Raw genomic sequence first — 23,114 nt, 5'->3', positions numbered from 1 at the left:
GGGAGCACCTAGTGTACTCTGTGCTCAAACTGAGCAAGAATTAGCAATTAGAGTGATCTTTTCAAAAGGTCTTGGGACAAGCCCAAGAGGCCAGAAGCAATTATTAAGAAGGAATTTATATTTTATCTCAATCAGCAATGTCTATGAGGCCGGAGGAGAGGAGATGCTTTATTCAGGACAGTCATTGATGTGATAATAAAAATAATAATAATGTTCTAAGAGCTGGGGTAAATACAAGATAAGCTGGTTGTCCCATGTGGGCTCACACTCTTAATCCTCATTTTGCAGATGAGGTAACTGAGGCACAGAGAAGTGAAGTGACTTGCCCAAGGTCATGCAGCAGATAAATGGCAGAGCCGGCATTAGAACCCACAACCTCTGACTCCCAAGGCCTTTCCACTCTTTCCACTAAGCCACGTTGTATAATGAGCACTCTGTGGCTCCTTGTACAATGGACTGACTAGCTTCAGGGTATAATTAAAAGAATAATTTTAATAATGATGGAGGTGGTGTTTGTTAAGCGCTTACTCTGTGCCAGGCACTCTACTAAGTGCAGGGTGGATACAAGCAAACCAGTTTGGACAGAGTCCTTTCCCAAATGGGGGCTCAAGGTCTTAATCCCCATTTTACAGATGAGGTAACTAAGGCAGAGAGAAGTGACTTGCCCAGGATCACATAGCAGACAATGGCAGAGCTGGGATTATAACGCGGGTCCTTCTGACTCACAGGCCTGTGCTCTATCCATTAGGCCATCTGTGGCATGTGGGGAAGCAGCATGGCGCAGTGGAAAGAGCCTGGTCTTGGGAGTCAGAGGTCATGGGTTCAACTCTCGGCTCTGCCACTTGTCAGCTGTGTGACTGTGGGCAAGTCACTTCACTTCTCTGGGCCTCAGTTACCTCATCTGTAAAATGGGGATTAACTGTGAGTCTCACGTGGGACAACCTGATTACCCTGTATCTCCCCCAGCGCTTAGAACAGTGCTCTGCACATAGTAAGCACTTAACAAATACCAACATTCTTCTTCTACTCCTGAATGTTCACCTGGTAGCCTGGGATATCGGCATCTGGCTTTTCCCTTGCCAAATTTTCCAGGGTCTTCCCTGATGGCCCCTAAACTGCTCTGAAGAAATTCAGGGTTGAATAATAATAATAATGTTGGCATTTGTTAAGCGCTTACTATGTGCAGAGCACTGTTCTAAGCACTGGAGTAAATACAGGGTAAGCAGGTTGTCCCACAAGAGGCTCACAGTCTAAATCCCCATTTTACAGATGAGGTAAGTGAGGCACAGAGAAGTGAAGTGACTTGCCCACAGTCACACAGATTACAAATGGCAGATCTGGGATTCAAACCCATGATCTCTGACTCCCGAGTCCGGGCTCTCTCCACTGAGCCACGCTCTCCTTCCCTCTGGGGCCAGGGGCTGAATCTTCTGGCTGGGAGGGCCCTCAGCCCATCCTTTTTTCCTTTTTGCCAGACTCCCAAACCTCCAAAGCTCAGTTATTGGCAAAAAGCCAGGCAGCCTCACCTGCTCACAGGAGCTAGGGTAGAGAGGAGCAAAGAATGTTAGTGATCGCCCATTAGCATTCCCTAATAGCTCCTCTGCCAGCCCCAGGAGGAATTGTCCTATAGTACTTTCCCAAGTGTTTAATATAGTGTTCTGCACTGAGCATTCAATGAATATTATTGATTTACTGGTTGATTGAACATGGCATTAAAATTTTTATGCATTTCAGGGAGGGGGGGTGGGGAGTTGATTTTATAATTTGTCTCAGTTTGGCAGAACCTGCTAAACTGATCCATTGATTGCCAGATGTTCATCCCCTTGATTCTATTTATTGTTATTGTTCTTGTCTGTCTGTCTCCCCCGATTAGACTGTAAGCTCGTCAAAAGGCAGGGACTGTCTCTGTTACCGATTTGTACATTCCAAGCACTTAGTACAGTGCTCTGCACATAGTAAGCGTTCAATAAATACTATTGAATGAATTGAATGAATCTGGGCAAATAATAATAATAATCATGGTATTTGTGAAGCACTTACTATGTGCCAAGCACTGTTCTAAGCACTGGGGTGGATACAGTGTAATCAGGTTGTCCCACATGGCTCACAGTCTTAATCCCCATTTTCATTCATTCATTCAATAGTATTTACTGAGGGCTTACTATGTGCAGAGCACTGTACTAAGCGCTTGGAATGTACAATTTGGCAACAGATAGAGACAATCCCTGCCCAATGACAGGCTTACAGTCTAATCAGGGGAGACGGACAAAAACGAGATTTTACAGATGAGGTAACTGAGGCACAGAGAAGTTAAGTGACTTGCCCAAAGTCACACAGCTGACAAGCAACAGAGTGGGGATTAGAACCCATGACCTCTGACTCCCAAACCCATGCTGCTTCCATTAAGGCATGCTCCTTCTCTACATACATACATACATTCTCTAAATACAACTAATCATTCCACTGAAGTTTTTTATACTTCCTTTGTTTACATAAACCTTGTAGAGTGGAATTTCAGCAAATCAGTCAACACTGCTTAAGTGTTCCAAGGGCACTTTAAAGGTGGAGCTCAGGAATGTAATAGCACCGTTTTCCTCATTATTAATGGGAGTAACAACACTCCATCTCCTTCCGCTGTTTGGAAATGGACTCTTTCCAAATACAGTGAATACCAGGCGTCCACCGTTTCCCTGAAAGTGCTGTTCAGGATCCCTAAAGGACTGGGTCTGTCCTGGGGTCTGAGGGAGCTCTAATGAACTGGATAGAGCACTGGCCTGAAAGTCAGAAGGACTTGGGTTATAATAATAATAATAATAATTACAGTATTTGTTAAGCGCTTACTATGTGCTGAGCACTCTTCTAAGCACTAGGGTAGATGCAAGGTAATCAGGTTGACCAACACGGGGCTCACAAGTCTTAATCCTCATTTTACAGATGAGCTAATTGAGGCACAGAAAAGTTAAGTGACTTGCCTGAGGTCACACAGCAGACAAATGGCAGAGCATGGATTAGAACCCATGACCTTCTGACTCTGTCCATTAGGCCATGCTATTTCTCTCTAATCTCAGTTCTGCCACTTGTCTGCTGAGTGACCATGGGCAAGTCACTTGTCACTTCACTTCTTTGGGCCTCAGTTACCTCATCTTCAAAATGAGGATTAAGACTGTGAGCCCCATGTGCAACAGGGACTGTGCCCAATATGATTTGCTTGTATCCACTCCAGTGCTCAGTACAGTGCCTGGAAAATAGTAAGCGCTCAGCAAATACCACAATTATTATTATTATTATTATCACAGGTAGGCAGGAGTCCTGATTCAATCTCGACACCATGGGCATTCCCCCAAGCTTGTCAAAAGAATTCATATATTTTTTTCCTTTGTTAAGCACTTACTATGTGCCAGGTACTTTATAAAGCACTGGGATATCTACAAGATAAACAAATTGGACACAATCCATGCCCCATGTGGGGCTCACAGTCTTAATCCCCTTTTTAGAGATGAGGAAATTGAGGCACAGAGAAGTTAAGTCAAGTGCCCATGGTCACACCTTAGATAAGTGGTGGATCAGCTTAGCTCAGTGGAAAGAGCACAGGCTTGGAAGTCAGAGGTCATGGGTTCTAATCCCTGCTCTGCTGCTTGTCAGCTGTGTGACTTTGGGCAAGTCACTTAACCTCTCTGGGCCTCAGTTACCCCATCTGTAAAATGGGGATGAAGACTGTGAGCCCCCCGTGGGACAACCTGATCACCTTGTATCCCTCCAGCACTTAGAACAGTGCTTTGCACATAGTAAGTGCTTAAAAAATACCAACATTATTATTATTATCTGGGACTAGAACCCAGGTCCTCCTATTTCCCTGGTCCACGATCAATCCACTAGGCTGTAAACTCATTGTGGGCAGGGAATGTGTCTGCTTATTGTTGTACTCTCCCAAGTGCTTAGTACATTGTTCTGCACACAGTAAGTGCTCAATAAATAGGATTGAATGAATGAATGAATGAATGAATGAATGAATGAATGAATGAATGAATGAATAGGCTATTCTGCTTTGAAAAGGAGGGTCATTTGATCTGCCCACTCTCTTTTTCTCATAAGGCAGACAAGTGACACATCTTTAGAGAAGCCAGAGGATACACCACTGCCCATCTCCAATGATCCCCCAACAGACATCATCTAACACACCGCAAAAGATGGTGGCCTGTGGCCTTTTCCCACACTACTTTAGGGCCATCTGGCAGCGTGCAGCTCTGTTTCCTAGGACCATGCTCATGAAAGAACCCGGGCTTGGGAGTCAGAGGTCACGGGTTCAAACACTTCTCTGTGTTATTATTATTATTATAATACATACATTATTATTATTATGATTATAACCTGTCGTTCTTATCCCCCATCTTCCTTGAAAGGGTTAGGTTCACAGCCAGTTAGATTTTTAAGGAAGGGAGTAGGGGAGAATTGGGAGACAGCTCACATAGGCAAGCTTACTCCTGGAGGAGGGGGAAATACCAAGATATCCCTTGGAATTACCTCTCTGCCCCAAAAGAAATTCATTCAATAGTATTTATTGAGTGTTTACAATATGCAGGCCACTGTACTAAGCACTTGAAATGTACAAATCGGTAACAGATAGAGACAGTCCCTGCCCTTTGACGGGCTTACAGTCTAATCGGGGGAGACGGACAGACAAGAACAATAGCAATAAATAATAATAATAATAATGTCGGTATTTGTTAAGCGCTTACTATGTGCCGAGCACTGTTCTAAGCGCTGGGGTAGATACAGGGGAATCAGATTGTCCCACATGAGGCTCACAGTTAATCCCCATTTTACAGATGAGGTAACTGAGGCATAGAGAAGTGAAGTGACTTGCCCACAGTCACATAGCTGACAAGTGGCAGAGCTGGAATTCGAACTCATGACCTCTGACTCTCAAGCCTGGGCTCTTTCCACTGAGCCACACTGCTTCTCTAAATAGAATCAAGGGGATGAACATCTCATTAAAACAATAGCAAATAAATGGAATCAAGGCAATGTACATTTCATTAACAAAATAAATAGGGTAATGAAACAAAATACATTCATCCTCCTCATCCTCATCAATGGTATTTACTGAACACTTACTGTGCGCAGAGCACCGTACTAAGTGCTTCGGAGAGTACAATACAATGAAATTGGTAGACGTGTTTGCTGCCTACAATGAGCTTATAGTCTAGAGATGCAAATGTAGTCAGATCCGTGTCCCCCGGCATGGCACAAGGGAGGCAACCTTTCAGGAACAATGTTCATCATGGTGTCAGGCTACTCTCTACACACTCCAAATCAGTGCAGTACCTCATTTATGGATTATGCTGAGACATTCTTGTAACCTGTAAAGGTCTCCATATGAGAAGAAAACACAACCATCCTCTTTTTTTGTTTTCAATGGTTTTTATTATGCACTTACTATGTGCCAGGCACTGTACTAAGCACTGGGGTAGTACCTAGTTAATCAGGTTGGATACAATCTAGGTCCCTCATGGGGCACACAGTTATTATTATTATTAAGTGCCATCGAGGCTTTTTCCGATTCATATGGACATACTTTCTCCAGAACATCCAGTCCTCTGCCATAATCCGTAACCTTTCTAATGGTTCTTCCGCTATCGTCATTACGGTCTCTATCCATCCGGCTGCCGGTCTGCCTCTTCCATGTTTACCCTGGACTTTTCCTACCATTAGTCTCTTCTCCAGAGAATTTGTCCTCCTGATTACGTGTCCATTTCATTCTTGACTATTTCCAACTTTCCCTGGTTCATACTTTGCATATTCCAACCACTTAGTACAGTGCTCTGCACATAGTAAGCACTCAATAAATACAATTGAATGAATGAATGAATTCCATGTTCCAATCATAAGGGTGTCTTCACAGCTTCGGATACTCATGTTTCGTATGGCAACATCAGAGATTGGAGGTCCCGAAGGCTTTATTCCGGCCACTTTATAAACATCCACAATACGCTGAGACAACATCTGTTCTTCCCCAGTAGCTTGTCGAGTGCCTTCCAACCTGAGGGGCTCATCTTCCAGCATTGGATCTAAAGTCTTTCTGGTATATGTATCCGCACACAGTATTAATCCCCATTTTACAGATTTGGTAACTGAAGCACAGAGAAATTAAGTGACTTGCCCAAGATCACACAGCAGACAAGTGGCTGAGCAGGAATTAGATCCCAGGTCCTTCTGACACCCAGGCCCAAGGTCTGTCCAATAGGCCATGCTGCTTCTTTTAGCAGATTAGCAGTGTTGCTTAGTGAAAAGAGCCCAGGCTTGGGAGTCAGAGGTCGTGGGTTCTAATCCCGGCTCTGCCACTTGTCTGCTGTGTGACCTTGGGCAAGTCACTTAACTTCTCTGTTCCTCAGTTACCTCATGTGTAAAAATGGGGATTAAAAAAAATGTGAGCCCTACGTAGGACAATCTGATTACCCCGTATCTACCCCAGCGCTTAGAACAGTGGTCAGCACATAGTAAGCGCTTACAAATACCATAATTATTATTATTATTCTCTGGTTACTAACCCATTACCCTGTTTAATTCATTCATTCAATAGTATTTATTGAGCGCTTACTATGTGCAGAGCACTGTACTAAGCGCTTGGAATGAACAAGTCGGCAACAGATAGAGACAGTCCCTGCCGTTTGACGGGCTTACAGTAATCGGGGGAGACAGACAGATAAGAACAATGGCAATAAATAAAGTCAAGGGGAAGAACATCTCGTAAAAACAATGGCAACTAAATAGAATCAAGGCGATGTACATTTCATTACCAAAATAAATAGGGTGATGAAAATATATACAGTTGAGCAGACGAGTACAGTGCTGAGGGGATGGGAAGGGAGAGGGGGAGGAGCAGAGGGAAATGGGGGGAAAAGAGGGTTAAGCTGCGGAGAGGTGAAGGGGGGGGTAGAGGGAGTAGAGGGAGTAGAGGGAGTAGAGGGAGTAGAGTTTAATGCCACCTCTGAGAGGAAGTTCTTTTCTACATCTAATCTAAATCCTCAATGCTACTGTTTAAATACAAATCTTTCTCTTCTGTCTTTCTGCCTAATCTGGATGTTGTTTTGGGACATAGAATTGAAAAAAATACACTGGCCCAAGATAACTGGCTTTGGGCCAGTGTATTTTTTTCATTTCTATGTCCCAAAGCTATTTATTTCATTTACAAAGACCCTTTGAATGATTCCTATATTCTATGCTAATACTTACCCTGTCCAACTATGGGCGTCCACAGACTTAGCAAACTTCTTCTACATTTCATCATCCAAGCTACCAAACAAAATATTAGCATGATTGGACAGCAATTTGAAACACTTACAGATTGGAGAGGCTTTCTTCCACTTGAGAAACTTGCAGTGGTCATAGCTGGAATTCCTTAAGATACGTCTCCCCATCGCCATGATCCTTTTATAACAATAAATTAAGGAGTTTCAAGTGTATGTAACCAGGCAGCATTCTCCTGAGAGCTCAACACTGGAAGAAGAGCTTTCAGTTATTTCTCTTTTGGTCCCATGCCCGCTTTCCTTTTGTATTGCTTAAGTTCCTTCTGATTTTCCTCAGGTCCAGGCTCTGGACAAGTGGGCATATGGAACTTCTTAAGCACTTACTATGTGCCAAGGACTGTTCTAAGCGCTGGGGTTTATACAAGTTAATCAGGTTGGACACTGTCCCTGTCCCTCATGGGGCTCACACTCTTAATCTCCATTTTACTGATGAGGTAATAATAATAATAATGTTGGTATTTGTTAAGCGCTTACTATGTGCCGAGCACTGTTCTAAGCGCTGGGGAGATACAGGGCAAGCGCTTAGTACAGTGCTCTGCACACAGTAAGCACTCAATAAATACGATTAAATGAATTGAATGAATGAATGAATGAATGAATGAATGAATATGTCAATTTGCACGTTATGCTGTGCATGTTTATTTCATGCATCTACTATATATTGTTGTTGACATACTGTTGAGTTGTGTCTGACCCATAACGATGCCATGGACACATCTCTCCCAGAACACCCCACCTCCATCTGCAATCATTCCCGTAGTGGATCCAGAGAGTTTTCTTGGTAAAAATTCGGAAGCGGTTTAAAATTGCCTCCTTCCACATGGTAAACCCGAGTCTCCCCTCTCGATTCTCTCCCATGCTGCTGCTGCCCGGCACAGGGGAGCTATGACTTGTAGCGGATTGCCTTCCTTTCGCTAGCCACTGCCCAAGCTAGGAATGGAATGGGGAGGCCTCTGCTTGACTCTCCCTCCTGTACTTGAGACTAGTAGAGTACTGGAAACGCTCCAGGTGCGACCCTGAGAGGTGTACTATATATGACATATGTGAATTCGTTTTAACACCCTCTCTTAAAGAGCCAGTTTTCCTACTCTGTTGCCTACCTGGGAGTCGCTCTAAAATCCAAGGCCCCAAGATTCCCAAGGGAAGGGGCTTAACTAGCATCTTGGTGGGTTATGGATGATGGCACAGAAGAGGGAGCTGCTGGGAAAGAACATTAGCCGCTGATGGCAACAGTATGGAAGCAGTGTGGCCTAGTGGAAAGAGCACGGGCCTGAGAGTCCGAGGACCTGGGTTCTAGTCTCCACTCTGCCACTTGTCTGCTGTGTGACCTTTTCGCTTTAATGGTATTTATTAAGTGCTCAGTATGGGCGAGGGTCTGTACTAAGTGCTGGGGTCTTGTCTTATGGCATCGAGTCATCTCCGACCCATAGTGACTCCATGGACACATCTCTCCCAGAATGCCCCACCTCCATCTGCAATCATTCTAGTAGTGGATCCATACAGTTTTCTTGGTAAAAATACAGAAGTGGTTTACCACTGCCTCCTTCGGTCAACTTGAATCTCCACCCTCGACTCTCTCCCGTGTCACTGCTGCCCAGCACAGGTGAATTTTGACTTGTAGCAGATTGCCTTCCACTCGCTAGCCACTGCCCCAGCTAGGAATGGAATGGAGATTCATTCAATCATATTTATTGAGTGTTTACTGTGTGCAGAGCACTGTACTAAGTGCTTGGAAAGTACAATTCAGCCACAGAGACAATCCCTACCCAGCAATGGGCTCACAGTCTAGAAGGGGGGAGACAGACAACAGAACAAAACAAGTAGACAGGCATCAATAGCATACAATAGGATATGTCTCAACATGACTCTTCCTCCCGTAGTCAGGACTGGTAGAGTGCTGGAAACTCTCCAGGTGTGACCCTGAAGAAGATTCCTAGGGTAGATACTTGATAGGTTGGACAAAGTCCCTGTCCCACTATGGCTCCCAGTCTTAACCCCCGTTTTACAGATTAGGTAACTGAGACACGGAGAAGTGAAGTGACGTGCCCAAGGTCACACAGCAGACACGTAGGGGAGCTGGGATTAGAGCCCAGGTCCTCTCATTCCCAGGCCTGTGCTCTTTCCACTAGGCCACAATGGAGCAGTCACTTAACTTCTCAGTGCCTCCATTACCTCATCTGTAAAATGGGGATTAAATCCTCTTGATTGTCTTGTACTTATCCCAGCTCTTAGTACAGTGCCTAGCACATAATTAGTGCAGGGCAAATATCATTTTAAAAAATGACGCTGCCTGGTTTCAGGCATTTAGTTTCTTTTTTTGGCCAATTACTTATAGAGAGATTTGTTCAGGCCATGCTTAATAAGCTCTCTAATGAGGAAACCATTTGGAGGTTATTTTTGGTCTTGTTCGGTGTTTATGATTAGGGTGAATTTCTAGGTCACTTCCTGATTTAAACTGAGAAGGAAATGGGGGACAGAGTTTAATAATCTAGGGCTCTGGGAACATGAGCACACACTCACACAAAGACAAGTCGGCCGAAATTATCTCTGGTTGTCTCTATATATCTGTTCAACTTTACATAAATTGTTATGGCTACTTACAAATGCACACCTCTATTTTCTCCACCCGTTTTGGCTAAACACTCTGCTAGGGAAATGCTGAGTCTTCTTTCCTGCTTTAATTCAATGGGCTGTTTTATCAGAAGAAATTGTTTATGAACATGTAGGCGGAATGAGAAGAGGTGAATGCTAGGGCACAGGTTTTCCTTAGTAAGAGACTTTGTGTTGAAGGAGAACTCAGTGAGTGCATAATAGTAATGATAATTCTGGTATTTGTTAAGCACTTACTGTGTGTCAGGCAACGTACGAAGTGCTGAGGAAGATAAAAGCAACTCACGTCAGACATAGTCCCTGTTCCACATGGGGCTCACAGTCTGAATCCCCATTATACAGATGAGGGAACTGAGGCACAGAGAAGGGAATTTAGTCCCACTCCCTAGAATTTAGTCCCACTCCCTAGAATTTAATAATAATAATAATGATGTTGGTATTTGTAAAGTGCTTACTATGTGCAGAGCACTGTTCTAAGTGCTGGGGTAGATACAGGGTAATCAGGTTGTCCCATGAGAGGCTCACAGTCTTCATCCCCATTTTACAGATGAGGTCACTGAGGCACAGAGAAGTGAAGTGACTTGCCCACAGTCACACAGCTGACAAGTGGCAGAGCTGGGATTCAAACCCATGACCTCTGACTTCCAAGCCCATGCTCTTTCCACTGAGCCACGCTGGCCCAACCCCCACCTTCCCCTCTCCCCACAGTATTTATGTACATATCTGTATACTTAGTTGCTTTCCTTACTAGAAATTTAATACCTGTCTCCCCTCTTAGACTGTATGCTCCTTGATGCAGGAATCATGTCTACCAACTGAATTGTACTTCTTTTAAATACTTAGCACTGCGATCTATACAAAGTAAGTGATCAGTAAATATCACTGATTGACTGACTGATTGACTGATGACTGCTGGAGATTTATCTAGACCACTAAGACCTTAAGGAGTAGCGAGAGGAAAGACATTCTGAAAAAACAGGTGAAAATGGGACCTCCTTAATTAATCTATAGGTGATCATTCACTCATTCAATAGTATTTATTGAGCGCTTACTATGTGCAGAGCACTGTACTAAGAGCTTGGAATGTACAATTCGGCAACAGATAGACACAGTCCCTGCCCTTTGATGGGCTTACAGTCTAATCAGGGGAGACAGACAAAAGCAATAGCAATAAATAGAATCAAGGGGATGTATACCTCGTTAACAAAATAAATAGGGTAATCAGAGTTGCTCACCTCAGCCAAAAAGAACCCAAGCATTTAGTAAAGTGCTCTGCATGCAGTAAGCGCTTAATAAATATGATTATATGAATGAATGAACCCACATTTATTTGCTCCTCAATTCTCCCCATTAGCAGTTGAGAAATTACTGTTCACCTCACTTCAGGAAGGAACCGAGCACTGGGGAGGAGAGCTGGTCCTCGGGAGAGCGGGATGGTAGGTAAATAGGGTCTGTTTGATTCATTCAATCATATTTATTGAGCACTTACAGTGTGCAGAACACTGTAAGAAAGGCTTGGAGAGTACAATGCAACAATAAACAGACATATTCCCTGCCTCGAATCATGTATTTTGAATGAGTCATTTGTGCAGAAGGTTCTACTGAATGGAGCACTAGACTCTGCTGTGTAGGCACTCAATCAATCAATCACTCAGTGGTATTTATTGATCACTTAATATGTGCAGAACACTGCACTAAGTGCTTGGGAGCGCACAGTGCAACAGAATTAGTAGGCACTTGTAAGCTGGCTCTCAGTGGTGCAGTCGATGAGCAGATTGAGGGGCTGTGAGTTCTAATTTGACCTCACTGTTCATGTCCAGTGAACTATTCAGTGAGACCCTTGACCTCCTTCGATCAAAATAATTTCCCAAGCACCTACTGAATGCTGAGCACCGCGCTGAGCCCTCGGGAGAGTACACTAGATCTAGTAGCCATGGTCTCTCCATTCCAGGAGCTTACAATCTTGTCGGGAGACAAACACCATAATAAATTATAGATAGGGGAGAATAATGGAGTATTCAAGTATGTATGTGCTATGGGAGATTGAGCGCACAAGTGCTTGATGATGCAGAAGTGTGGAAATGGCTAGTTTTCAGGGGAACCAAAAATGGGGAGAGTCATCCCCCCTCATAGCCACCACCTTCAAAACACTCCTACCTTCTCCTTGCCTCCAAGAGGCTGTTCTTTACTAAATTCTCATTTCTCCTTCCCTCCCTACCCCCACATCATCTATAATCATAATAATGGTATTTGTCGAGCACTTACTATGTGCCAGACACTGTACTAAATGCTGGGGTGGAAACAAACAAATTGGGTTGGACACAGTCCCCCTGTGGGGCTCATAGTCTCAATCTCCAGTTTACAGATGAGGTAACTGAGGTACAGAGAAGTGAAGTGACTTGCCCAATAATAATAATCATTATATTGGTATTTGTTAAGTGCTTACTTTGTGCCAGCACTGTTCTAAGCACTGAGGATACAAGGTAATCAGGTTGTCCCACGTGAGGCTCACAGTCTGAATCCCCATTTTACAGATGAGGGAACTGAGGCACAGAGAAGTGAAGTGACTTGCCCAAAGTCACACAGCTGATAAGAGGCGGAACGGGGATTAGAACCCATGACCTCTGACTCCCAAGCCCGGGCTCTTTCCATTGAGCCCCACTGTTTCTCCAATGTCATACAGCAGACAAGTACACTTGGTTCTGAACCCCTTGGGCACTTACTCATTCCAGCCCTATAGTACTTGTACCTATTTGTCTTGTCTTATGCCACTGAGTCATCTTCGACCCATAGCGACACCATGGACACATCTCTCCCAGAAGGCCCCGCTTCCATCTGCAATCGTTCTGGTAGTGGATCCACAGAGTTTTCTTGGTAAAAAAAACAAAAGTGGTTTATCATTGCCTCCTTCCACATAGTAAACTCAAGTCTCCACCCTCGACTCTCTCCCATGCCACTGCTGCCCAGCACGGGTGAGTTTTTGACTTGTAGCAGAGGGCCTTCTGCTCGCTAGCCCCTGCCCCAACTAGGAATGGAATAGTCATTTGCTCATTTGTATATATTTTTATTACCTTATTTATTTTGTTAATGAGATGTACATCCCCTTGATTCTATTTATTGCTATTGTTTTTGTCTGCCCATCTCCCCTGATTAGACTGTAAGCCCTTTAATGGGCAGGGATTGTCTCTATCTGTTGTCGGATTGCACATTCCATTCCAAGCGCTTAGTACAGTGCTCTGCACATAGTAAGTGCTCAATAAATACTATTGAATGAATAAAGGTAGGCCTCTGCCTCACTCTCCCCCCCTGTAGTCGAGACAGACAGCGTGGCTCAGTGGAAAGAGCCTGGGTTTGGGAGTCAGAGGTCATGGGTTTGAATCCCGGCTCTGCAACTTGTCAACTGTGTGACTCTGGGCAAGTCACTTAACTTCTCTGTGCCTCAGTGTCCTCATCTGTAAAATGGGGATTAACTGTGAGCCTCACATGGGACAACCTGATTACCCTGTATCTCCCCCAGCGCTTAGTACAGTGCTCTGCACATAGTAAGCGCTTAACAAATACCAACATCATTATTATTATTATTATTACTTGAAAACTCTCCAGGTGTGACCCTGAGAGGGGACACATACCTATACTTACACTCTAACTTATACTCAACTATTTCCCCAGCCCATAATTTATTTTAATGTGTTTCCCCCATAGACTATAAGCTCCTTGTGGGCAGGGAGGGTGTCTACTAACTCTACTGTGCTTTCCTGAGCTCTTAGCACTTTGCTCTGCACACAGTAAGCACTCAGTGAATAGCATTGACCGGCTGATTGACTGATTGATGCTATTTGAGAAGGTCTTTGAAAATGAAAAGAACAGTGTTCTACCAGATATGAAGGGAGAAGGAATTCCTGACATGGGGTAGGGTGTGAACAAGAGTAAGCCCGTCAGTGGGAAGGGACTGTCTCTATCTGTTGCCGATTTGTACATTCCAAGCGCTTAGTACAGTGCTCTGCACATAGTAAGCGCTCAATAAATACTATTGAATGAAGAGGCAGGAGGCAGGAGAGACAACAGGCCAGTGTGCGTAAGCTAGCTTCAGAAGAATGACACATGCAATTTATGTATCATGGGAGAAGAGAGTGGATAAATAGATATATCACTTATTGAATGCTTTAAAGCCTATTATTATTATAAAATTATTATCAATAAGAGTAATAATAAAGTGTTTGTTAAATGTAGTCTCCTCTAGACTGTGAGCTTCTGGTGGGCAGGGAATGTATCTGCTAATTGTTGTATTGTATTCTCCCATATGCTTAGTACAGTGCTCTGCACACAGTAAATGTTCAATAAATAGGATTGAATGAATGAGTGAATAAATGCTTATTATGTGTCAAACACTGTTCTGAGCTCAGAGGTAGAACACAGGCCTGGGAGTCAGAAGGACCTGGGTTCTAATCCCAGCCCTGCCACTTGCTTTTTGTGTGACTTTGGGGAAGTCACTTCACTTCTCTGGGCCTCAGTTTCCTCATCTGTAAAATGGGAATTAAGACAGTGAACTCCACATGAGATAAGGACTGTGTCCAACCAGGTTAGCTTGTATCTACCCCAGTGCTCCTTCACATCTTCCATCTTCCCATCCTCGTCCACATCAAACAGAAACTCCTTACCACTGATTTTAAAGCCCTCAATCACCTTGCCCTCTCCTACTTCATCTCGCTATTCTCCTACTACAACCCAACCCAACCCCACACTTGGCTTCTCTAATGCCAACCTACTCACTGTACGTCAATCTCATCTATCTCACTGTTGACCACTAGCACAAACCCACACGTTTTTTGAGTTCCAAACATACTTCCGTTGCCTATTTCTGTAAAGTCATGTCAAGCTTTTAGCTCTTTGGTGTATGTGCAATAATGCAAAGACATTTTACTGGTTAAAAAACAAACAGATGTATTCAAAATGTGGTTATCAATCACTCATGGCTTGGAATGCCTTCCCTTTTCATAGCTGACAATTACTCATTCATTCATTCATTCATTCAATACTATTTATTGAGTGCTTACTATGTGCAGACCACTGTACTAAGTGCTTCACCCCACACATCCTATCCGTTACCAAGACCTGCCGGTTTCACCTTTACAATATCGCCAAGATCCGCCCTTTCCTCTCCACCCAAACGGCTACCTTACTGCTACGGGCTCTTGTTATATCCCAGCTAGACTACTGTGTCAGCCTTCTCTCTGATCTCCCTTCCTCCTCTCTCACCCCGCTCCAGTCTATTCTTCACTGCGCTGCCCGGCTCATCTTCCTGCACAAACGATCTGGGCCTGTCACTCCCCTTCTTAAACAACTCCAGTGGTTGCCTATCAACCTCTGCTCCAAACAAAAACTCCTCACTCTAGGCTTCAAGGCTCTCCATCACCTTGCCCCTTCCTACTTCTCCTCCCTTCTCTCTTTCTACCGCCCACCCCGCACGCTCCGCTCCTCCGCCGCCCACCTCCTCGCCGTCCCTCGGTCTCGCCTATCCCGCCGTCGACCCCTGGGTCACGTCCTCCCGCGGTCCCGGAACGCCCTCCCTCCTCACCTCCGCCAGGCAAATTATCTTTCCCTCTTCAAAACCCTACTTAAAATTCACCTCCTCCAAGAGGCCTTCCCAGACTGAGCTCCCCTTCTCCCTCTACTCCCTCTACCGCCCCCCCTTCAACTCTCCGCAGCTTAACCCTCTTTTCCCCCATCTCCCTCTGCTCCTCCCCCTCTCCCTTCCCATCCCCTCAGCACTATACTCGTCTGCTCAACTGTATATATTTACATTACCCTATTTATTTTGTTAATGAGATGTACATCTCCTTGATTCTATTTAGTTGCCATTGTTTTTACAAGATGTTTCTTCCCCTCGACTCTATTTATTGCCATTGTTCTCGTCTGTCCGTCTCCCCCGATTAGACTGTAAGCCCATCAAACGGCAGGGACTGTCTCTATCTGTTGCCGACTTGTTCATTCCAAGCGCTTAGTACAGTGTTCTGCACATAGTAAGCGCTCAATAAATACTATTGAATGAATGAATGAATGAATGAATGAATGAATGCTTGGAATGTACAAGTCGGCAACAGATAGAGACAATCCCTGCTCAGTGACGGGCTCACAGTCTAAATGGGGGGAGATGGACAGCAAAGTAAAACAGAACAAAACAAAAACAAGACAACATCATCAAGATAAATAGAATCAAGGGAATGTACACCTCATTAACAAAATAAATAGGATAATAATTACTCTCCTCTCCTTCAAAGTCTTGTTGAAGGAACATCTCCTCCAAGAGGCCTTCCCTGACTTTGTCCTCTTTTCCTTGTCTTCACGCCCTTTTGTATCCCCCTTGTTCCCCCACCAACAGCCCTATAGCACTTATTCATTCATTCAATCATATTTATTGAGCGCTTACTGCGTGCAGAGCACTGTACTAAGCACTTGGAAAGTACAATTCAGCAATAAATAGGGACAATTCCTGCTCACACCAGGCTTAAATGTCCATAATTTATTTATTCATATTCATTTCTGTTTCCCCTCTAGACCTTAAACTCAAATGTGCGCAAGGAACGTGTCTGTTACATTGTTATAGTATCCTCTTCCAAGCCTTAGTACAGTGTTCTGCACACAGTAAGTGTTCAATAAATACGATTGATTGATTGATTGATTGATGGATGGATGGATTGATAGATTATCTCCGAGGCCCTTGTTCTTTCCACTAAGCCAAGCTGCTTCTTATTCCAGGACTGTTGGAAATTTTGCCCTGCTGTTCGATGTTGAGTAAGCTTTGGGTACCTGTCATGTGTCCTTCTCACGTGTCCTGCCCAGCAAACCTAGGTTGTCGTGAGCACTGCTTCAAAGCTGGTGAGTTAGCTATGCTTTTGCAGGGTTTTTCACGGTATTTTAAAATGCTTTCTATGCATCAGACACTGGATGAAGCGCTGGGGTAGAGCAACCAATCAATTGTATTTATTGAACGCTTACCGATCAAGTAAACTCACGGGCTTGGGAGTCAGAGGTCACGGGATCTAATCCCAGCTCTGCCACTTGTCAGTTGTGTGACCTTGGGCAAGTCACTTGTTTCTCTGTGGCTCAGTTATCTCATCTGTAAAAGGGGGATGAAGACTTTGAGCCCCAAGTGGGACAACCTCATTACCTTGCAACTACCCCAGCACTTAGAACAGTGTTTGGCACATAGTAAGTGCTTAACAAATGCCAACATTATTATTAAGTGTTCGAGAGTTTCAAGTAAGGGTCAATAGTGAATGAACTATACCAGCTCCGGTAGAGTTGTACTCTTGTACTCTTCCAAGTGCTTAGTGTTCTTGCACTCTTCCAAGTGTTCTGCACTCAGGAAGCACTTGGTAAAAAGCCCTGAGTGAATGAGAGAAGCAGCGTGGCTCAGTGGAAGGAGCACGGGCTGGGGAGTCAGAGTTCATAGGTTCAAATCTCAGTTCTGCCATTTATCAGCTGTGTGACTTTGGGCAAGTCATGTCACTTCTCTGTGCCTCCATTACCTCATCTGGAAAATAGGGATAAAGACTGTGAGCCCCACGTGGGACAACCTGATCACCTTGTATCTTCCCCAGTGCTTAGAACAGTGCTTGGCACATAGCAAACGCTTAACAAATACCAACATTATTATTATAATACAACCTGATTACTCTGTAACTACCCCCACACTTAGAACAGTGCTCTGCACATAGTAAGCGCTTAACAGCTACATTGATAGAGAAGCAGCATGGCTCAGCGGAAAGAGCCCGGGCTTGGGAGTCAGAGGTCAAGGGTTTGAATCCCGGCTCTGCCGCTTGTCAGCTGTGTGACTGTGGGCAAGTCATTTAACTTCTCTGTGCCTCAGTTCCCTCATCTGTAAAATGGGGATTAACTGTGAACCTCACGTGGGACAACCTGATTACCCTGTATCTACCCCAGCGCTTAGAACAGTGCTCTGCATATAGTAAGAGCTTAACAAAAGCTAACATTATTATTATTGATAAGCATGTTTTGAATACATCTGTCTGCTTTTTAACCATTAAAATGTCTTTGCATTATTGCGCATGGACCAAAGAGCTAAATGCTTTAAATGACTCTAGGGAAATAGGTAACGGAAGTATGTTTGGGACTCCAAAAAAGTAAAGAAAAGAGGGTTTTCCCCTCCCTGCTGTTTAAGGTTTAAGGGGAGTTGTTCTCTTTTGCAACCAAAGGGAAGAGTAAGCGCTCCGTCGCATGGCCAGTAGAGGGCAGTAGCTCCCAGGCAGGCCGTTCTCATTCATTCATTCATTCAATCGTATTTATTGAGCGCTTACTATGTGCAGAGCACTGTACTAAGCTCTTGGAATGTACAATTCGGCAACAGATAGAGACAGTCCCTGCCCATTGACAGGCTTACAGTCTAATCGGGGGAGACGGACAGACAAAAACAATAGCAATAAATAGAATCAAGGGGATGTACACCTCATTAGCAAACTACTACTAATAATAATAATGTTGGCATTTGTCAAGCGCTTACTATGTGCAGAGCACTGTTCTAAGCGCTGGGGTAGATACGGGGTCATCAGGTTGTCCCCCGTGAGGCTCACAGTCTTAATCCCCATTTTACAGATGAGGGAACTGAGGAACAGAGAAGTTAAGTGACTTGCCCACAGTCACCCAGCTGACAAGTGGCGGAGCCGGAATTCGAACCCATGATCTCTGACTCCCAAGCCCGGGCTCTTTCCACTGAGCCCAGTGCTGAGAGGAGGGGAAGGGAGAGGGGGAGGAGCAGAGGGAAAGGGGGCTTAGCTGAGGGGAGGTGAAGGAGGGAAGAGGAAGGAAGCAGAGGGTGGGGACTCCTGGCCAAAAAAATGGGTTAAATTTCTCAGTTTCAGGACCTGGGCTTAATAATAATAATAATAATAATAATAATGTTGGTATTTGTTAAGCACTTACTATGTGCAGAGCACTGTTATAAGGGCTGAGGCAGATACAGGGTCATCAGGTTGCCCCATGTGAGGTTCACAGTCTTCATCCCCATTTTACAGATGAGGTCATTGAAGCTCAGAGAAATGAAGTGACTTACCCAAAGTCACTCAGCTGACAAGTGGCAGAAACCCTTAGATAACTGGGAAGACAATCTGATTGGTGACCAAATCTTTATCTATTTTAATGAGGAGACATCTGCAGATGTGTGGGATTTTGGTGCCTCTCACCTGCACGCACACACACAAACACACCCCCCCACGCAACACTATTTAATCCAAATGTCATTTTACTGGACCTTTTAAATGATGTGTGAAAACTCAGTCTCTAGTCACGGGATGTAGGATCGTCCCTCGTAATATGGAGGAGCAGAAGGCACCTCTCCTTAGTCAGTACGTGGAGGAACGATGCTCAAGGACATTGGGGTGCTGATAGAGAAGCAGCCAGGCTCAGTGGAAAGAGCCCGGGCTTGGGAGTCAGAGAGCATGGGTTCTAATCCCCGGCTCCGCCACTTGTCAGCTGTGTGACTTTGCACAAGTCACTTTACTTCTCTGTGCCTCAATTACCTCATCTGTAAAATGGGGACTAAGACCGTGAGCCCCACTGGGACAACCTGATCACTTTGTATCCCCCCCCCAGTGCTTAGAACAGTGCTTAGCACATAGTAAGTGCTTAACAAATGCCATTATTATTAATAGCAGTCTTAAATAATTTGGTGGCCACATTCAGCTTTTGCTTTTGATTTATCTAAGCGTTACATAGCTCAAGTTGACGTCATCTTCTTTTGTCTCAGTAACAGCTATACAGAGGAACCTGTTCATTCATGAAAAAGGGAGGATGGCAGAAAATGTATTTAACAGCAGCATGGTGTACTGGGTAGACCATGGGCCTGGAAGTCAGAAGGTCACGGGTTCTAATCCTGACTCCGCCATCTTCTGTGTGGCCTTGGGCAAATCTCTAACATGGGGGTTAAGACTATGAGCCCCAGGTGGGACAAAGACTGCATCCAACCTGATTTTTCTGGGGTTTTCTCTCCCATGTGAAGGTCCCAGCCTCTGTGATCCAGAGGGAGGGAATCCAATAACTGCATATGTAGTAGGATTGTTTGCTTTTAAAAACATCATTTTCCTTGGCTGCCCTTGAGAGATCATCTAACTTAGAGGTCAGTGACGAGCTAGTGACAATTGACTTAGAAACATGTTTTTGTTTTGTTTTTTGCTCCTTCCTTTCGAGTGATTAACTTGCTCCCTGGAAGAGTGCCTATGATTCTTTCTCAGCTGTCTATGACCTAGTTAGAAAATTAGGGCTCCTTATCCTCTGTGTAGGGGTTCAATAAGTATAATGGCTGCTTTTATATACTATTGGTTAAGCGCTTACTCTGTCAAGCACTGTTCTAAGCGCTGGGGTAAATACAAATTAATCAGGTTGAACACATTCCCTGTCCCACATGGAGCTCACAGTCTAAGTAGGAGGGAGAAGAGGTATTGAATACCCGATGAAACTGAGACACAGTTAAGTAACTTGCCCAAGGTTACCCAAGAGGCACGGCCTAGTGGTTAGAGCCCACGTGGGCCCGGGAATCATATAAACAAGGGTTCTAGTCCCAGCTCTGTCACTTGGCTGCTGTGTGATACTGGGCAAATCTCTTCACTTCTCTGTGCCTCAGTTAACTCATCTGTAAAATGGGAATTAAGATTGTGAGCCCTATGAGGAACAGGGACTGCCTCCAACCCGATTATCTTGTATCAACCCCAGAACCTAGAACAGCGCCTGGCTCAAAGTAAGTGCTTAACCAATTCCCCAATTATTTTTAAAACCCAAGTCCTCTATTCATTCAATAGTATTTATTGAGCGCTTACTATGTGCAGAGCACTGTACTAAGCGCTTGGGATGAACAAGTCGGCAACAGATAGAGACAGTCCCTGCCGTTTGACGGGCTTACAGTCTAATCGGGGGAGACGGACAGACAAGAACAATGGCACTAAACAGCGTCAAGGGGAAGAACATCTCGTAAAAACAATGGCAACTAAATAGAATCAAGGCGATGTACAATTCATTAACAAAATAAATAGGGTAACGAAAATATATACAGTTGAGCGGACAAGTACAGTGCTGTGGGGATGGGAAGGGAGAGGTGGAGGAGCAGAGGGAAAAGGGGAAAATGAGGCTTTAGCTGCGGAGAGGTAAAGGGGGGATGGCAGAGGGAGTAGAGGGGGAAGAGGAGCTCAGTCTGGGAAGGCCTCTTGGAGGAGGTGATTTTTAAGTAAGGTTTTGAAGAGGGAAAGAGAATCAGTTTGGCAGAGGTGAGGAGGGAGGGCGTTCCAGGACCGCGGGAGGACGTGACCCAGGGGTCGACGGCGGGATAGGCGAGACCGAGGGACGGCGAGGAGGTGGGCGGCAGAGGAGCGGAGCGTGCGGGGTGGGCGGTAGAAAGAGAGAAGGGAGGAGAGGTAGGAAGGGGCAAGGTGATGGAGAGCCTTGAAGCCTAGAGTGAGGAGTTTTTGTTTGGAGCGGAGGTCGATAGGCAACCACTGGAGTTGTTTAAGAAGGGGAGTGACATGCCCAGATCGTTTCTGCAGGAAGATGAGCCGGGCAGCGGAGTGAAGAATAGACCGGAGCGGGGCGAGAGAGGAGGAAGGGAGGTCAGAGAGAAGGCTGACACAGTAGTCTAGCCGGGATATAACGAGAGCCCGTAATAGTCCCAGGCCCATGCTTTAACTACTAGGCTGCGCTGCTTCCCAAATTATTTTTGCCTAGCTTTGACTGAACCAGCAATATTCTTCTTCTGAGAATGGCTCTTCAACTGTCATTCATTAATAAAATAGCTGTTTATTTAGATCATTGCTTCATGAAGATCATCTCTGATTAATTTTCTCATTCCTAATGAGAGCTCTTGTGCCATTCAGGTATAAATGAAAGATTCCATTAGAACCACGGATGCTCAAAGATCAAATGAAATTGTGCATCTGGGGACTTGTATTTAATCTCTAAGTCTTTTGTGTTCTCCCTTTTTACTGCATAATTTTCTTAGGTCCTCCAGGGTTCTAATGCCCCAAATCCTAAACACAGGAAAACTACAAGCTGTTGACATGATCTGAGTCACTGAAATTAAGAGATTTTCATTTTGAGTTTTGTAGCTACACCAGTTCCTGATAAGATCCCATATGTATCATTCCATCTCTTTACCTTAGGGAGAAACCAAACAAAACAAGGAAGAAGCAAAATATGTCAAACACTTTAAAAATGTTAGGTGCTCTAGCTCTCTGCATTTGACAAGAACACCAGGTTATCGTGCTAAAGTCCTTGATGCTGTTCTGCCCCCTGTGCATTAGCCATAAATGTATCTAGAAGCAGCATGGCATACTGGGTAGAACATGGGCCTGGGAGTCAGAAGGTCATGGGTTCTAATCCTGGCTCCACCATCTTCTGTGTGGCCTTGGGCAAATCTCTAACATGGGGATTAAGACTATGAGCCCTAGGTGGGACAGGGACTGTGTCCAACCCGATTTGCTTGTATCCACCCCAGCTCTTAGTACAGCGCCTTGGCACACAGTAAGGCCTTAACAAATGCTATAATTATTATTATCATCTTAATATGTGAGAACTCTGTAGTATAAAATCACCAGAAGGACTGGTAATATATTTTTTCTTTGATTGTTGCACACAGAGCCGCAGTGTAGCTTAATGGGTAGAGCATGGGCCTGTTCTAATCCTTGATCCTCCACATGTCTGCTGTGTGACCTTGGGCAAGTCACTTAACCTCTCCAGGCCTCACTTACCTCATCTGTAAAATGGGGATTAAGAGTATGAGTTCCATGTGGGACAGGGTCTGTGGCCAACATGATTATCTATTTGTTGCTGAATTGTACTTTCCAAGTGCTTAGTACAGTGCTCTGTACACAGTAAGCACTCGATAAGTGCTAGTGAATTAATTAACTTGTTTCTTCCCCAGTGAATTAATTAACTTGTTTCTTCCCCAGCCCTTAGAACAGTGCTTGGCACATAGTAAGCACTTAAGTATTATTACAGAGCTGCCCTTAGATTTTGAAAATGACACTACTGGCAGAGAGAGCATATTGATGTGAATGAGGATGCCTGAAAAAAACACCAAGTGACCACCACATCCTGCTGCATTTTCTCTCTCCTTCTCAGCAGTTTCGTATTTCCTCCTGCTTTCAGGACAGCTCTATTTGGATACCCTGCCGACACCTCATACTTCCCATGCAC

The 23,114-nt window shown here is 44.6% G+C and overlaps 1 non-coding gene across 1 annotated transcript; it reads right to left on the bottom strand.

Annotated features, from left to right (window-relative positions):
* Positions 1-8,195: 8,195 nt before the first annotated feature.
* On the bottom strand, positions 8,196-8,333 carry LOC114816468. The gene has a single exon (XR_003764240.1). It is a non-coding gene; the product is annotated as a small nucleolar RNA SNORA7 (small nucleolar RNA).
* Positions 8,334-23,114: the final 14,781 nt, after the last annotated feature.

This window comes from Ornithorhynchus anatinus, chromosome 1, assembly GCF_004115215.2.
Source record: "Ornithorhynchus anatinus isolate Pmale09 chromosome 1, mOrnAna1.pri.v4, whole genome shotgun sequence".
Classification (NCBI taxonomy): Eukaryota; Metazoa; Chordata; class Mammalia; order Monotremata; family Ornithorhynchidae; genus Ornithorhynchus; species Ornithorhynchus anatinus.
The sequence above is the reverse complement of the archived record's forward strand: the minus strand, read 5'-3'. Positions and strand labels throughout refer to the sequence as shown.